We start from the raw sequence: 11,321 nt of genomic DNA on the forward strand, positions 1-11,321 counted from the left end.
GGAAGAAAATACTGGACTTCATATTGGGATATTGTGGTTAAAATGCCCTCTTTTGTATAAGAATAATTTCTTGACAGATTATAATATTTTGGGACTAGTCAAGAAATGCTTTCATTGTACAATATCTTTTCTTAAAATAAAGCAAAGAGAAAATTTGCTGCTTCTACATCGCTCTGAACATTTACTCTCAGGAAATGTAATGTACATGGAAAGAATTTTTCTTCTTTATCTTTTGAAACGAAAAACTGTTTAGTGAGGTTAGCTAAACTTTGTATCTCGTGAAAAGCATTTTTATTTTCTTTAAGTTTTTGGAAAACTAGGCGTTTGTGTTCTTTTTCTGAATGAAATCACCCACTTTCTGAGAAATCTAGTCTCAAGCATGATACTGTAAAATTAATCCCTTTTGGTTGAAATCATTAATCTAGATGTTAAACCGATTCTTTACAGAGGCTTTTTTCTGCATTTAGCTTTTTCGCCACAAAGAGTTGTTAACCTTTTTTCGTAGAATGAGCCGATGCAAGCTTCAAAGGGGCCGCGGCACCGCCCGGGTACGTACGTGCAGCAAATTTAAGTTACACAATTTTGAATTATTGAAGCTTGAAGAAGAAATTGAAAAAGTATGAGAGTTCTTGATGAAGGGAAGTCGAGAGTAAAGCAAACAAAGAATAAAAGAATAAGGAAAAAGATGGAAAAAATGTTGAATAGATTTATGTTGACGAAGATAAAAGACTAACTTTTTTTTTCAAAACTTCATTGAATATCATTACTTAACTGAACCAAGCGTAAGTACGTTTGATAAAGTAAGTCCTATTGTTTTACTATGAACATGTAAAAGCCAGAAAAAGAAACGGTCTGTCATTCCATGGCAGAGTAATTAGAGCCTTGACAGAATGGTCATGTAATGTAGGCTTAACAATAGCCATTAAGTAGCCCAGCTTTGTAGACCGGTCTCTCTCTCTCTCTCTCTCTCTCTCTCTCTCTCTCTCTCCCCTTCTCCCCCCCCCTCTCTCTCTCTTTCACACTCTCATTAATCAAACCGCTGGACAAGTCCAAAGCCCAGTACATACCTCCAACGTTGACAATAGAAGCAGGCCCAGTCAACTTGCCAGCGTGGACTTGCTCGGCTGTACGTAACGCCGTGTTGGGAGCAATCGGGCCCTGAAGCGCCACTGGCCACGGCATGCTGAACCAACAACAACAACAACGACGACAACAACAGCAACAACAACAATAGCAACAACAACAACAACAACAACAACAGCAACAACGACAATAACAACAACAACAACAACAATAGCAACAACAACAACAACCAAAACCACAATAACAAAAACAGGGAATACATTATATTAGCCTGTGTATAGCTTATAATTGGTATAACTTAAATAAAATGACAATCTGTTTCTCATTTTCTGTACTAGTGTGAACCCTTTTGATAGTTTAGAAAATACCTATGATTTAATCGGCATAAATCAGGAGCACAATCAACAGTATTGAAAACAAACGTATTGGAAAGGTGAAGTTTTTTCCCACATGGAAAATTGGGGGGGGGGGGACGATTAGGGGATTGTACAGTTATATTTGGGTTTTATTCCTTTTCTGGAGTACCGCTGTTTACACAGATGATAACAAGTATGTAAAACATTTTTCCTTACAGATGACAGGGCAAGAAATGAAAAAGAAAAGAATGGGGAGAGTAAGTTCGATAAAAAGAAATGTTAATATAAAAATGTATGAAAAATTTGGAAATCCCAGTGAAAACTTTAAAAAATGGTGACGGACATTATTTGATTATCTTCTGATACTTGTGTAGTTTTGTTTTGATTTATGTTGCTGAAAGGAATTGGCATAGGACATATAGTGTGATACAACGACAGAATGCAACGTAAATAGTTACAGGTAACAGGGCACACAGGGCTCAACACCAATCAGGTCTTCTCATAAAAAAAGAAAAAGAAAGAAAAAAAAAAGAAAAAGAAAAAGAAAATGAAAAAGAAAAAAAAAAAAGAAAAAACCTCGACCCCGACCCCCTAGACTGCCCATACCTTCGTCGTTTATGCAACAGATACTGAGGTCATATCAGGATTAAGTTATATATAACACTTAAAACGTATGCTTCAGGCCCCGAACCCACTCGAAAAGTTTCCACTCGTAGCACGGCTGCTAGTATACATAGGCTATGAGGCAATTTCCTCCTGTTCATCTTTCTTCATCGCCAAATCGCCACCAATTAGAAGTGTAAAGTTCTATCTGCTCAGTATCTACTTATGAAAAATTGACGTAAAAAATTTTGAGTTTAACCATATGTCGATAAGCTTTTTCAACGGCATTTCTGTGAATATCTTCATAACGACTCCGAATATTCTTTCGATTTTGACAGAACAGGTAGAACATACATTGGTTTCTACCCTCATGGTCTTAGTAACTCAAAACGACAAAAAATGTCAGATAGAACTTTGTTATTCTGAGGGAGCGAAGTGGCGTCATCCTTCCCAACCGTGCGACGAGTTGATTTTATATAAGTGTGTGCGGGGTCTTAGAGAACGACAAGCCCTCTAATGGGGGTGTTACGCGTACAGTTGAAACGGACAGTATTTTGGACTTCCTCTGGCCCTTTGTCCATCCTCATCTCGTAATCAGGAACTTAGTTGAAATCATCAGTCAGTTCTTCTGTCTGTCCGCTCACTGTGAAAACTAGGTTGTGTCTGATTTTTCTTTCGTCTGGTCTATCTGAAGCTTGCCCTCGATAAAATACTTTTATACAATAGCAAATTATACCAACAATACTATCAAGTTCGAAATCAGCGTATGAATTATATGTTTTGCGAGTTACTCGTAATACTTAATCTTGAAGAAGATTTTTTAAATGTTTTTTTTCTTTCTTAGCGATTGCATTATGACTGCATTTTGTGTATGTGTAGCCAGTGATCATCTCTGTGTCTTTTCGTCAACCTCATTCTCCTTTCCCTTCTTTCCGTCTCTCGTATTGGCAAAAACGTAGGTTTATCTATTCAACCATAACATTATTTCAAACACAGTGTAATTTACATTTCTCTTCTTTTCTTTTTTGAAGGAAAGAGCTCGTTTAAAAAAACAACAACTCGGCTTTGCTTATCAGCCACAATTGATTACAGTACAAAGTTCAGCTTGGTGGTGGGTTTTCCGCTATGTGGACAATTTTGTTTGTGCGCTTGTGTGATCTGGTTCGTGTTCAGTTTGATCGTTGTGTGTATTTATAGCAACCAGTCGTACAAGGTACCATCGGCCGCGAGCCGTCTGGGGGTCACACTTTGCCTTGTCCGTATAAACAGTAGATGTACAACTTGTAACACTCCAGAATAGTGGACAGAAATCGGGCGCGACAGCACTATATATTATATATTATAAGCCCTTCGTGCTCGGATGAGGTAACTGAAGGACAAACCTCCGTCGAGCGCGCCACGTTATGTTTGCTCTGACATAACAAATATTCCGGGGTCTCCACTCTCTGTGGGGATCAAGGAGATTATTTATACTACTAGAGTTCCTAGAGGGGATGTCACTCGTGTCAGACATGGGAGGGTCATCTTGCCCTCAACGGCAGGACGGCGTGCCCTCAGGTACAAGAACAATCTGAGCCCCCCCCCCCCCCACTCTCAACGAGCTCTTGTATATCAAACACCACCTTGCCTACACATTTCAGTGCAAGTTTGTAGATTTCGTCCCAAGCTTGTAGTTTCCATGACGTTAGCCTTGAAAAGTACTCACCAGTCAATTGTCCTTGCCCTCAACGCTCAACATCTCATGGCCGGCACACAGCCCGGTTAGCTTACGTGGGTGACGCCATTGCCACGAGCTACAACTAATACTATAATATACTATATATATAATACTTTATATCTAATAATCTCTTTTGTGGGGCTACATTTGGGTTGTCGTGACATTTTGCACGAAATAATTTCTTAAACTTTTCCCCCTCCACTGTTGGTGAACTCTTCTGAAGACGAAGTCTGCTGAGTCCAGTTAGGTTAGTGCCAACTTGCTGTTTATGGGTATTTCTTTGGTGTATCTGATATTTGGAAAGACATCCACATCTCGAAGTCTTGCACGAAAGGGTTTTCATGCGGTGTGTTTATGCCACTATTGTACAATAGGCCATGTTTTCATTTCACATTTATTAATGATTAAGATATGACTTTCTTCCATAATTTCAGTTGTTATGCCCTCTTGGAAATGTTATCAGAGTGTGAGGAAGGGGATGCTTTTAATTTAAACTCCCAACAGGGTTTTCGAAAGATTTCAGTTACGCAACATGCTACTGGTAAATATGCAGATTTATGACATAAAAATATAGTCAAATGATTAGCTTTGTGTAACCTGATTGACTCAGACCACCAAGGAAGTTCTAAACCGAGGCGCCAATCAGCCGAGCAACTCACTTGTAGGTCACTGCGTTCAGCGACTTTCCTGTGGGGAAAAAAGCAAATCTTAACATTGTGTAATCAGAGAAACGGGGCGAGTATGTCACAGGCTCATTTCGAAAGATAATGACTATACAGTGGGTTTGCGGGGTTCGAATTCGTTCGTTTTGTTTGTGTGTTTGTGTGTATTTGGGGTGAGGGTGGGGGGTTGGCGGCTCCTCTAAAATGTGCCTAAAAAAACAGAATGATCTATATCGCGGCGAAAGAAGGACTGAGCTGAAGCATAGAGAGCCAGCATGTTTCTATAGTGCTGCTGCTTCTGCTGATGATGATGATGAAAATGGTGATGATCGTTCCCCTTCGTAGATTTCCCATTTGTGTAAATCCGGTCCATGGACGACAGTATAGCTCTACACAAAAACTTTTAGACAATCAAGGAATTCTTCTCGGAGGACAAGAACTCAGACGAAAGTTTCAAATTTACATTAATCTGATCCAGGGAAGCCCATCTCTTTCATTTGTTTTTTAGTTCTCATCGTAATTTAAAAAACAACAACTGAGACAGTCTTCTACCTGAAATCCAGATTTTCAGATATTATCTTCTGCTGCCTTCAAATCACCCTTTGCCTTTCACATTCCGCTCTGGTGTCTACAGTAATGCCCACAGCTTCCACAGAATTTGCTCCCGAAAAAGAAACCTATGGTTCAAAGAAAAATTGAAAGTTAAAAAAATAATTCTACTCAATGATGAAACCATAAACCATCTTCCTTCTCCTCCTCCGCATCCTACTCCGCATCCTCGACGTCCTCCTCCTCCTCACCATTATCATAATAATCTTCATCATTATCATCATCATTATCATTATCATTATCATCATCACCATTATCATCATCATGATAATTTTTTTTATTTCAGACAGTGTGTTTTTAAGGGACTAAGTTCACCTTACAAATAAATATGTAAACAAACAGATTTCACAGCAGAGACAGCGTTGTGAGCAGTGTGAGGACGGACACCCCGTGAGCACAACAACGGAAGCGATAAAACATCGATACAGAGAAAGGATTAGATGGATACCTACCGAAGAAGGCGTTTACCGCTGGAACAGAGGTCAGGATGGCCGCCGTCAGTATTGTTCCAAACGTAAACAGCGACATTGTTGAGGGAAGGAGAGTTGTCTTTTTGGGCTCTGGTGACATTGACAGGGAACTTCATTTATTTATATACAAGCTGGCAGCGTTATCCTCGTTTGCTGATTTTGTGTTACATTTTACCACCTCTTAAGCTTTTGCTCTCCCCCGTTATCCCTTTGTCACTTAATCTGTCTGTCATATCTGTCTATCTGTCTGTATCTGTTTGTTTCCAACTCTCTCATGTCACTCTTTGTCTGCTTCTCGCTTCCTGTCTCTTACCAGCTCCTTCCACCTACCTCCCTTCTCCCCCTCCCCCCCCCCTCTCTCTCTCTCTCCCTATCTTCTTTTCTTCTCCTCACTTCTCCCATCATAAACATGCTCATTCTTTTACATCATCTCCAAATGTCTTTTAAATCTAACAACACTCAGGTAATGACCTATCTTACGTCCTCGTATGAAGTGTGAAACGCTGCCCTACTTCTTTGGACCCACCTATTCATCAAAATTGTGACAGGATTTCTTTGCCGTTTGTGGCATCTTCTTCACTGGTCTACATGAAAAACACACGAGATGCATTCTATAGCGGCGAGAGAGGAAAGTCATTTAAAATAGATCTAAACGCTATCACGTTTTTTTTTATTCACAAAGAGAATTAAAAAAAACAAAAACAAGGGAAGAATCTCGGTTATTCTACTCTAAAGTTTTAATCAGCATTTTATCTTCCTTCTGTGTGTATCCTATCACAAATCTCCGGCGGTTACCTAGTATAAAACCTTAATGAATATTTCAGTTAATTAATGTAGGCTACTCCCATGATTCTATCAAAAAATGAATGCTTGCTTTGGTTGGACAACTTCTCATGACAAGATAAATGGAGACGCAATGTATTCTCTTGGGGCTTCTTTTAACCCGTTCTTTGCTGAGACAACTGTACAGATGAGATAGCAATGCTCATTCAAGAGAGGTTTGGGGGCTCACATGGTCTAGCCTTTTTGAGCCATACCGGCCTAAACCGATCTTCCAACTATGTTGCCGGTTTTTACTGTCTTTCCCGCTGTAGAGCAATACCGGGTTTTACCGACCAAGCCTATAATGCAGGCTTAGAAATAAGAACTTTCTATTCTAAACTTAGAAGCTGACGTCTTAGGTTATTGTATGTGAAATGTTGAAATACGTTGCTTAGATTAAAAGCAAGAGCAATTCTTTGCTACACTTCTCGAACCTCTGAAAAACAGTGCAATAATTCGGTTCTGGGAAGCCATCAGCGGGCCACCATTTTGATTCTGCTGTCTATTTATGGTGCTAAGAGGGTTAGAGGTACGGAGTTCGCCTCTCGTTCAATAGGTCCTGGGTTTCTCAACCTGAGGGCGACAGAAAATTTTGTTCTACAAAAAAAAATTCTTTCGTCTCATTTCCTGCTGTCTAATCATGTTCGGTCATCTGCTTTCGTCTCCACCCGCTGCCCCCTCTCTTTCGGCCCTTCCTCTGGGTCCCTGGCTTTTTCTGCAGACTTTCTACCTCTACTCTTTGGCTCCTTTTTACTACTATCTTTCAGCCACATCCTAATCTTAGGAAAGGAAAGATCTAACACCTAGCATTCTCGGATAAAAAGGCAGAAAAATTTCGGAGTCCTGTGTGCAAGTTGCGCATGTAAAAGATTCTTCGGTGGTTTTAAATCGAGTAAACTTCGGCCACTAACTGGGCAAAATTCAAGTTTGATTCCTACAAAACTGAAAAAGCTTAATGTGTCCCGCTCGCTCACATGACGGTTTGCAGTTGTGAGCATCGTAAAACACGCATAAAAAAAGAAAGAAAATAGAGAGAGAGAGAGAGAGAGAGAGAGAGAGAGAGAGAGAGAGAGAGAGAGAGAGAGAGAGAGAGAGAGAGAGAGAGAAATTTAAGGACAGAGCCATACCTTCTCCCTTTTAAACAATAAACGACCGCTGAAGCTGTAACTTGTAACTGCAGCCACCGAAACTTCCTCTGTGGACCAGTAAAATAAAATGTGTCGCGACGCGGCAGAATCGGGCGCTTTTCAGTTTTTGGGCATGTTAAGTTTTTGGTATAATCTTAAAGCTTGTTCATTTGTCTTGCTCTCGATGAAAAAAATACCCATCTTTCTTGAGAAGACGTCGCGATATTTTCTGCGATTGAAGGTGAAGGAGATGGGGGTCGCCTGGTTTCAGAAATAAAATTAGCGAGAATATGCCCGCCAAAGTTTGGTGACTTCTATCTTGAGAGTCCTTGGAAACTGAGAATTCATAGATTTTGCGTCTTTTGTAAAAGTCCTTCAATAAAAATCCACACAAAACTGTGCTTTTAATGGATGTAAAAGATGTTGAGCCAAAAAACGAACATTTGACAAAAATTGCCATTATTTTCATGAGCGCCTGATTTCACCATGATGTCTCACAAATGGTGTAGGCCTACGTTCAATTCTCCTGTCAACACTATCAGGTTGTCTAAGGGGCTGGACCTCCGAGTTTTAACTTCCATCTCTGAAAAGACCGAATTAAAAGTAAACAAGAAATTCGGGTAAAGTGCCTTTCCCAAGAACACAACGTCGGACCGAGCTGAGGCTCAAATCCCTGATCTCACAGTTTCACGATTATAGGTTCGGCAATCTTACCACGAGGAGCACCCGAACTTTTGCATCTTTGACAAATTTGTTACCACTTCCTGCAAACGATTCACTTGTTTTCATTAACAAATAAATTCGTTTAGCGTCAAAGATTAGAGCTCACCCAAGTAAATTTAAGCCCCCCCCCCCCCCCCCCCCCCAATAATTAATAAAGTCTAAAGCGTTTATTGTTTCAGTTTTGTCTTCTCTCAGTATAATAAATGGTGCCACCGATAACAGCAATAATAGCAATAGCATTTTTTTATAACAATAAAAACAAGAACAACAAGAACAACAACAACAATATTATTATTATTATTATTATTATTATTATTATTATTATTATTATTATTATTATTATTATTATTATTATTATTATTATTATTACTGATAATAATGATAATTGTATATTTTTATCATTACCATTCTCTTATTTTTGTTTTGTTGTTAAAACTGTTTTTATCATTGTTATAAGTACTATTATGTTGTAAAACAACTCATATTATATAAACACAGATTAGTAAGGGAAAAAAGAAACACCAGTGCTACGAGACACCTAGCGAAGCTCAAAAATACCCTTCAGGTTTCCCCGGTCTGTACCAACTTGCGCAAGGTGTGTCCAAGACTGGCGAAGTCCACAAGTCTACAGCACTTGTCAGGGAGCATACGTGTCTTTAATAGTGTCGCCATGTTTGATGAATGAACCAATGACCAGACACTGAGACAGCGCGGAGAAACAAAGCTGGGGTGTAAGAAACAGAACATCGCCATCCATCAGGGGATCTGCGTCAAAATAATGTGTTTCCCGGAGACGGTGTTTAATAGCAAGAAAAACTGAAACATTTCTTAATTTCCACCCAAAAAAATGATATTTTAAAAAAGGAATAATAATAATTCTAAAACTTCACCCCTTCCCTAAAAAAACAACAACAACAAAACAAACAACAAAAACAACAACAACAACAACAACAACAAAACAAACAAAAACCCAAACCTAAACAAATAATCAATTGCCTTGAATGAATCTAGGACAGGTGTGTGTGTGTGTGTGTGTGTGTGTGTGTGTGTGTGTGTGTCAGTGGGGAGGGGGGGGGGGAGTGACAGAAGTTGTCCTAAAATTACAATGTTCTATCTGCTGTGTGCTTAGTTTAGAGCAATTTGAGGTTAAAGAATTGAGTTTCACAAGTTGTCAAGCTTTTTTTTTTTAATGCAGTTCATTGATATTGATAACGACTCCGAAAAGTCTTTAGAATATTAGGTTTTTGGCCTCATGGTTTTGTAACAGAAAACGGCAAAAAATGAGAACTTTGGAATTCTAAGGTTGCGTCTTGTGTTGCTACAACATCTTTTGGGGAAGTAAACGACAGACATCTTCACTAACGCTTTAGTGTATGGTATATGAACTGTGCTGTCAAAAATGAGGCACACAATGGTCTCTGCATAAGAACAGACCACGTAAGAACCCGGTCCGCCCAAGAACTCGCTGTAGAAGTGTAAAAGACGTTTAATCTCTATAATTTGCGTTCCTTAATATTCATTCTAAAAATAGAATTCCGCCCTTGAACCATTAGAACCAAAGCAGAAAACCCCCCAAACAATCCAAAGGTCCTACTGTACTATTACGCAGAGGAGGCCCTCTGAAGTCAAGGCTACAACAATTTTTGAACTGAAATGTTACATTGTTACGAAGCTTTAGTTTTAGCTTTAGTGAGATTTTTACCACACATGCAGCATAAGTATGTCACAATATACGTGCCGAAGATTGGCAGTGTTGAGGAGTTACCTGAGAACAACATACACATAAAAGAGGGAGAAGAGATAAGGAAGATATGTTTGGTAAGAAAGAAGGAGCAAATGGTAAGAAAGAAGGAGAAAAACAAACAAACGCCTCCACCAATCACTTATGATATAATGTATGGTAGATTTTTAAATTTTTTAAAATGTAGGCGTCTTTATACTCCATTCGACACAGTTAAGATCATTTAGGCGGCAGGCTTCGAAGCATTCCTGCCAGGGCCGACCCAGGCAGATATATCTATTATAGATAGATAGATAGATAAATAGATAGATAGATAGATAGAGAGGGAGATAGATAGATAGAGAGAGAGAGAGAGAGAGAGAGAGAGAGAGAGAGGGGGGGGGGTCATTCTAATAACAATTGTATTGTACCGATCTTATGTATTTTTTCTTGCTTTTTTAACTTTCAGAATTGGAATCTCAATAAGACAATTCTTATGCACAGCCAACCGATACCACAGACTAAAAAACTGCAAATCAAAATATTGGGGTAAGTATAAAACAGCTCGCCGACGATTTTTTTTTCTTGGCAGAAATCAAACCATCATCTAGGTTTAGTATGAATAAAGAGAAGTCTATGTTTTGTTAGGAGGTTTTCCGATCGTTCCACTTGAACCAAGTTTTCCTATGTGTAAAGTGTTTGTTATTAACTGAGGTCAGATAAGAGGGTTTACAGTAACCGAAAGGCGGCAATCGTGACGTCACTCCATTACAACAGTGCATTGTTTCTCTTATGCCCGGAGCGGATCGCGAAGTCACTATACGTGTGCCAGGACATACATAAGGACAATGGTAACCTATGAACTCTGGGATGGCTGCTGCAGACAAGAACTTGGATAGTGTATTGCGAATGGTTTCCAACGAACATTCATTATTGCTGATATTTGGTCGCTTTTAAGGACAAGCGGGCTAACACAGATTTCGGGGGTTTCCAGAAATCTTGACCTACACCAAAGGTGGGCATTGCCCGGATAGGAGAAGTTTGGTTTCATTTTTTGGGTGTATATTTGCTTGGTTATAGCGAAAACTCTCCTTGTCTTTTAAAAAGCTGAAAAAATGTCCAAATACTTTACCTTCGAGTTTCTCAAAACAGCATTTTTCGGGACAGCCCCCTTGTGCTTTAAAGCGACCATTTTCCCAATGGAGATAGGTCCTGCTTGCTGCTAATGCTATCCAGTTTCTATATAAGATGCCATGATTTTGACAGTTCTACCCCCAGTCTTTGCGGCAATACATCCATTTGATCTGTTGCAGAAGATTCCTGCGAAGTCAACATTATTATGTGTATCCTCTGGCACACGAACTTTACAGTCATTATCCATGGTTGGAAGGGGAAGCTCTCTCTATCTCTCTCTCTCTCTCTCCCCCCT

At 39.4% G+C, this 11,321-nt stretch overlaps 1 long non-coding RNA gene across 2 annotated transcripts; it reads right to left on the minus strand.

The window, feature by feature from the left end:
- Positions 1–1,073: 1,073 nt before the first annotated feature.
- LOC106011683 lies at positions 1,074–7,518 on the minus strand. Of its 2 annotated transcripts, XR_004858508.1 has the most exons (4): positions 7,450–7,518; positions 5,483–5,590; positions 4,419–4,446; positions 1,074–1,183 (listed from the first exon to the last, which is right to left on the minus strand). It is a non-coding gene; the product is annotated as an uncharacterized LOC106011683 (long non-coding RNA). The 2 variants fall into 2 exon arrangements; XR_004858507.1 differs by lacking the exon at positions 1,074–1,183 and having other exon boundaries at positions 2,914–4,446.
- Positions 7,519–11,321: the final 3,803 nt, after the last annotated feature.

This window comes from Aplysia californica, unplaced genomic scaffold (genome assembly GCF_000002075.1).
Source record: "Aplysia californica isolate F4 #8 unplaced genomic scaffold, AplCal3.0 scaffold00161, whole genome shotgun sequence".
Classification (NCBI taxonomy): Eukaryota; Metazoa; Mollusca; class Gastropoda; order Aplysiida; family Aplysiidae; genus Aplysia; species Aplysia californica.